The following is a 7,237-nucleotide window of genomic DNA, read 5'->3' as shown; positions in this document are numbered from 1 at the left end:
AGCAAGCCCTTCAGCTGGTCGTTAAATATTCCACTTTCCCCTCCATTTTTGAGCTTTACTTTCCTAGAAAAAACCTGAACAAAGCCTAAAATGATAGGGGAAGAAATAGGGACAGATGTTAAAATATTGCTCTTACTAACTTAGAAAGTTGATAGAATAATGAGTCTTGCATTAGCATGAATTTTCTACAGGATGTGGAGTCTTAACTCAAATGTTTCTCCTTATTTAATAACTTAAAACTTCAGCTATTAGTCAGAAAGGAACACATTTTAGGAGGAACACACCAAATATGAGGCAAAAATATGGACAGTCCACGAAATCTGTACAGCTGAACAATATACCCGGAATCCCATAGCTCTCCCTGCTTTACAGGGAAAGCACTATGCCTGCTCGTGGCAATAGATGTTGCCTCCACCGCACATGCATGAAACTGACGACCATGCTAGGACCTCCCCAGCCTACCGACATGTAAACTGACAGGAAAAAACACGGAAAGAAACCAAACAGCCGCACAAACCCATCAGCAAGCAACTAAGGGATCCCAACCACTACCACCATCACTGTCTGTAACAGGAAGACAAAACCCACCATAGCCACCACCCATGACCACCAGGACATACGCCGACTAGGCCGCTGAGCCTCATGGCTGCCACCAGACTACATGGTCCTACCACCCCCCCCCCCTTTGGAGTATCGAGACTGTGACTAGACCAACGAATAAACCCGGAACCACCACCGGACCACCAGTGATCATCCTCAGCACCTCCATGCACCACCGGACCACCGGGGAACCAAGAAACTGAAAGCCAGACCACCAGACAAGGCAAGCACCACACTCCAGTCATACACTACACACCAACCACAAGCAGCCCCTCTCAGACACAAACTCCTGCCACTTCCATAGACTCCTTACCTCATCCCCCCATTCCAGTACCTACTATCACTCACTACCCTAACTCCCCTTAAACCAGAAGAGGGAAAAAAACTAAGACATGTCTAACTCCACCTAGCTCCTCTCTCCCACACATGCCATTCAAGACCTACCTGAATCCGCGATATCTACAGGTCATCTGGATGTGAGCTAGCTGCTACTCCACCACCAACTCACACCAAAATGTGCCTAGTTCCTCTAAGCCCTGCTACTTAAGCCTGTTATAAGTCCCTCCCTCCCCTACATCACTTCCCATAACCTCCCTTTCTCTTTAAAGTACTAATCTATGAACCTATAACTCTTTAACGACTACACCCAAAGCCTACTATCTAATATACGTACCAAAAACTCACATTAACTTCCAACAGCTGTACCCCCCCCTTATCACCTGAGCGTGGGACAGGGACAACTTAGTTTTTCCAAACTTCATTTACCACTTTAACCACTGACCCTTTTTTTTTCAACTGCTAGCTCATAGACATTGGCAGTAGCTTGACAGCTTGATCACATATGATGGTGTCTGGTCTCCAGGTGCTGCACGGCTCATGTGTTTGGCATGTTTGTGGCTTCTGCCATGCATTCAGCACAGACCTTATCCATAAAGCACACTTAGTAGATGCATATCATAAATCTGTAAATGAAAAATAGAAGTAATAGGAAGTCATAGTGCACTGAAGAGTAACTTATCTGACTACACTGACATTATTTTACAGGAGACAGTTGATACCTCTACCAGCCATGGCTGATGATATCCAAAAGGTCTCTGGAAATATAAGAAGATAAAGCTTCTGTCCTTTCCCATACTCAGACCTGGACCAGTGCTGAAACTGTCTGTAGTCAGAAGAAGAAACCTTTACCTTGCCTGGATCTCTCAAATTGGTTACTGCAGTGTGGTCCTGGCAAGCCTATTAATTTTGTTAACTAGATATGCTCACTAGTCTTCATATGTAACATCCTGTACAGCATGCTGCAACTCTGTAGATGTCAGCAAAGGCCCTAGTGAGATGTATAGCCCACTCCAGCAACATCTGTGAATGCACAACAGAAAAATACAATGGAGGAAGAAGACAGCAAGTCATCAGCATTGACACTGCATGCCACCTGGTGTGCCTTGCAAAACCTGGCACTGAGATGCAATGCTGGGATAGCCATCACTTGCCAGCACAGATTAATGATAACCCACTAATGTTAAAAGGATTAGTCTGGGTGGCACAGTGCCACAGTGAATAGCTTTGCTTCACAGCAAGAGGTTCCCCTGTTAAATTATTGGTTGGGGTGCCTTCTGTGCGGAGTCTGCATGTCCTCCCTGAGTTCGCGTGGGTTTCCTCTCGGTGTTTTGGTTTCCTTTCACATTCTAAAGACATCCAGCAGGTGGACTGGACACTCTAAATTGGCCTTAGGTGTGAGTGTACACGTTGCTTCTGTAAAGGAGAAAAATCTTTAGGACAACAGCCAGCTCAGCTTTGTGACCAGAAGAAACTGTCAAAACTAAACAATTTTAATGACTGGGCAATAGAAGAGATTCACAGGTGAATGTATACCTGTTCTGCCTGGACCTCAACAAATCCTTTCATCTGGCCCTTGCAGACATTTTCTAGAAAAAAATATGGTGCTTGAGGTAGAACTATGAGTGAGGAACCTGGACTGCAACATGTTTGGAGTGCAGGCACAGAGAAATAAGAAGTGACAAGTTAAATTCCACAGGGGTTATTTTAAGATCTATTAGTCTTCAATATATTATTTTCAGACATATCTCAGGAATGGAGAACAATATCATTCTGTTTACTAACAACATAAAAACAGGTGCAGTAATGGAGGATTGGGGGAAAAGTTTAAGGAATCCTTGGAATGACTATCCAAGTAGTAAGAAAGATTGCATATTGAGATTCACAGCAGACAAAAGCAAAGTATTGCATATGTTACCAAAGTTAGGTTTATTACACTTGTATTATACAACCAGAAGCAAAGTAAAATGGCTGTAACAGCAATAGGATATATCTTCATAAGATGGATTCTGAAAGCAATGAAAAAATGTGACCATCATACTGCATCTGGCCTAGTTAGGCCATCCTTTTCAATCTATATGAATGTTTTGTGTGTGTGTGTGTGTGTGTGTGTGTGTGTGTGTGTGTGTGTGTGTGTGTGTGTGTGTGTGTGTGTGTGTGTGTGTGTGTGTGTTTGTTTGCATCCATGGTATTGGAGAGATCCCAGAAGACCTGTTTCACCCACAATGGAGGAAGACAGAAATAAAGTAACACAAATCACTCACGTAAGTGCAAATAATTATTTTACAGATTTCCTGAACAAAACAGATAACAGTCACAGTGCATAACAAGTATGAATATTGCAAAAACAAGACATTCATGGAGTACCAATCATCAGATTAGAGACACTAGATGTGCAAAATATACACTGAAGGAAGCAACATAACGTGCATTAAAATACAGTGAAGACAGGTAAGTAACAGAAGTGAATCCCAAGTCATCCATCTTAGGTGGGGGATGCTGTGGTTGGTTCGAGGGTAGAACCTGAGCATTGTAATTTGCAGTATTGTAGCCATGTCTGTTATGCATGGAAGAATGGATATTTCCTTTTGGCAGAAGCATATTGTGTTGTCACAGCTGCAACATGCAGATTGGAAGATTAGTGAGGTCCCCTGTTACTGCATGAGATTACATTAATACTAACAGTTTCTGGCTGCATTCCCAGTGGGAATGAATGGACCACAGCATCTTGTTGGGGAGAATGAATGGGATAACATGACAGCCAAAGGGAGGTCTGATGGTCAGTGTGGAGGTCAGAGGGAGAAAATATTACATTAGAGAGGAATACAGACGTGAATATAAAGTAAGACACAGGCATATGTGACATAAATACAGAATAAAGAGTGAGTATTTCAATGTGTGAAATATGACTATTTACATTGAACAGATTGGCAGTTAAATATGACTTTTTATCTACCAAGCTGTTATACAGCTCATACAGGAAAGTGCAGTAGTTAGCAGACTTAGGTAAAGGGAGATGAGAGAAATAGGAGAAAGTTGTCAGTTCTTTAAAGTAAAGCATCATTTTGGATTTAAATTCTGAAATGGTTTCACTGTTGCTAATATTTGAAGGCAGGGTATGGCTATCTTTAAAGCCAGTCACTGAAAAGGCACATTCAGAAAGACAAATGTTTGTCCTTCCATCAGAGTGAGACCTGACTATGGTGTTGCTATAAGGCATGTTTAGGTATGAGATCAAACTTACAGATCTTTTTATTGACTTTTATGAAACCTTTGACTGTGTAGACCATAACAAACTGTGGCAACCTGTTAGACAAATGGAGGGATACTGAGCCCCATCATTTTCGTACTGAGGAATCTGTATACAGAAAAAAGTAACAGTTCATAGGTTTATAGGTAAGTACTAGGCTAGCTGCCTTGTGGGCTATTTTAAACATAGTCAGTTTCCCTTTTTGTGGTCCAATTTATCTATACCATTTGGTTAGAGACTGACCTTACCCATCCCATGGTTGGTAATTATATATTATCCCTAATGAGAATAACTGGGATCATATCATAGATAATTTAGGGGCCCATGCATGGGATAAAGCATTTAGGAGTTGGCTCTGTCCAGTAGTAGGACAGAGGGCAGATCTGGGGTAAATCTTCTAATTCCCATCCAAATTTAGAGCTGAATATTGAATAACTAACTGTTCAGGACTGCAACGGCATGTGACATGGCTGTATTTGGCAACCTTACATATTTTGTTTGCATGCTGAACATATCATGAGAGATGCTGGTTAGATGACTCAGTTGCTAAAGTCCAAAATTGTTGTGAGGAGTATTATCCTGAGATAAGCAGATGACACTGCTCTAGTGGTTGAAGGTGAAGAAGTGTGCATGGATGATGGTAAAAGGAGAAAGCAGAAAAACTGGCTTGCTGCTCAGGATAAAAAAAATAAAATGATATCATCTTGTCCTATCAGTTATTAGCTAGTGAAAATAAGTTATGTACTCACCATAACATTCCATCTGCGTTGTCTGCTTCAGTCTTCATCAAACCTGTGGGGTCTCGGTTCTGACCTCGGAACCAACTTGGCAGACAGCAAGCTAAGGATTTCAAGGTAGAGCTCCTCCCACCCTACCCATACTGACTCGCTCCTCAGATACCTCAGATCAAGTTTGCTGCCACTTCCCCAGAAGAGAAATACATAAAAAAAAAAAAACAATAGAGCTCAAAGAAATGTTCAGGAGCTCAAAACTAGGGTTGCCACCTTTTCAAATGCCCAAAGTGGGACATTTTTGTAGAAACATGAGGTTTTGAAGAACTAAACCTACCCACGGCCAGTGCAAAGTACAGAACTTCACTTTTGTACACAAATAAAAGCTCATTCTTATAACATTTGAGTTGCTTATGCTGTTTCATATTATATTTATGTGTTTCAGATACAAAATAGCTGTTGTATGAAAACTTGGGAAATATTTTTTGTCCTAAAATCTCAGGACATTTGCAATTTTGTAGGTTTTTTTGCAGGACACAACTGCCCAAAGAGGGACTGTCCCTCGCAAAAAGAGACAGGTGGTAACCCTACTCAAAACAGGAACTAAAGTTCCCAATGTTATCCATTAGGTCCTACAGATAAAAGGAAGGGAGAAGGAGGGCAGGAAGGTTGATGAAGACTGAAGCAGATAACACAGATGGAATGTTATGGTGAGTACATAACTTCCTTATCTGATGTTGTCTATTCAGTGTTCATCACGTCTGTGGAACAGAGTCCCCAGCTACATATATCCGGGCGGCCTCATGGAAGGATATTCTGGGCAGCTGCAGAGCCAAAATCAGCCTTATTCCTGGAGATGACATAAAGTTTGTAATGTGAAATAAAGGTGTGAGAACTTGCCCATGAAGCAGCTGCACAAATATTCTCTAAGGAAACTCTGGACCAAAAAGCCTGGGATGTGGCTATGGATCTCATGGAATGAGCTCTGACTGGTCTAGGTAAAGGAACATTGTTCAACAAATAAACACGAGAACTACAATCCCTTAAGCATTGAGCAATAGTACCTTTGACAACAGCCTTCGCTTTTTGGAATCTGAGAAAGCCACAAACAGTTGATCAGATTTTCTGAAAGATTTTGTCCTATTCAAGCAGAAGCACAATTGTTTATGAACGTCTAAAAGGTGCAACATATATTCACCCTTATTCTGAAAATTTGGGAAAAACACAGGAAGGTTAATGGATAGATTGATGGTATTTACTGACACAACCTTTGGTAAGAAAGAATAATTACTACATAAAGTAATTCTGTCTTTATGGAAAATAAGATAGGAGGGCTTGGAAGACAAAGCTTGAAGCTCTGAGACCATTTTGGCAGAAGTAATTGTGACTAATAAGGCTGTTTTTCAAGACAAAAAGTTCAACTCTGCCTTTGCAGTGGGTTTGAATCCAAGGTAGGCAAGGTCAGCTCTTGGAAAACCAGTGTAAGATCCCATGGAGGAGTAAACAAATGTCAAATAAATAAAATAAAAAAGGAGTAGGATCTTTGATAGGAGGTCAAAGAAGGAAAGTAACCTTGAGAAAGGCTTTGCAAAGCCTAGAAGAAGCTAAATATGGAGCATTTTTCCCAATATGAAAATTAGAAATGGCTGCTAACTGAACTTTAACAGTAGAGAAGCTAGCCCCCGAATGAAAAAGACCAGCTAGGAAGTCCAAGACTGCCGAAATAAATGGGCACCATAAGTAGATCAGTGTGATGCTGCTGGGCCCAAATGGAAACCTCTTCCACTTGCTTTTATAAATTTTCCTAGTAGAAGACTTATGGGAGGAAATGATAATCTTCTGAACCGGGGAAGAAAGCCTGAATTGTCTCACCATCATCGGAATTAGATAAACCATGCAGCCAGTTTCAAGTTGTGAAGATCCAGATGAATTTGCCTGAAGGGTGAGACAGGAGGTCTGGACATGGATCCAGGATCCATGGATGGCAAATTAGATGAGAACACAGGAAGATGAACCAAACTTGTTGAGGCTAAAAGTGGGCAAGGAGGATCACTTTGCTCTTCAACCTGCATGCCTTCTGAAGAAATTTGGGAATCAGAGGAAGAGGTGGGAATGCATAAAGAAGACCAGAAGGCCAAGCATAGACTTGAGCATCTCTTGGTGACTGTTCCTGTGGTGGGATCATGGCAAAGTACCCACTGCACTTGTTGAAAGGAGAGGCAAAGAGATCACAGTAGGGTTGACCCCATCTGAGGAAAATCCTGTTTGCCACTGACTGATTCAGAGACAACTCCTGAGGCATCAGAAGAACTCTGCTGAG

Source organism: Protopterus annectens, chromosome 10.part0 (assembly GCF_019279795.1).
Source record: "Protopterus annectens isolate FY-2018-M chromosome 10.part0, PAN1.0, whole genome shotgun sequence".
Taxonomy (NCBI): Eukaryota; Metazoa; Chordata; order Ceratodontiformes; family Protopteridae; genus Protopterus; species Protopterus annectens.
Note: the sequence above shows the minus strand (reverse complement) of the source record.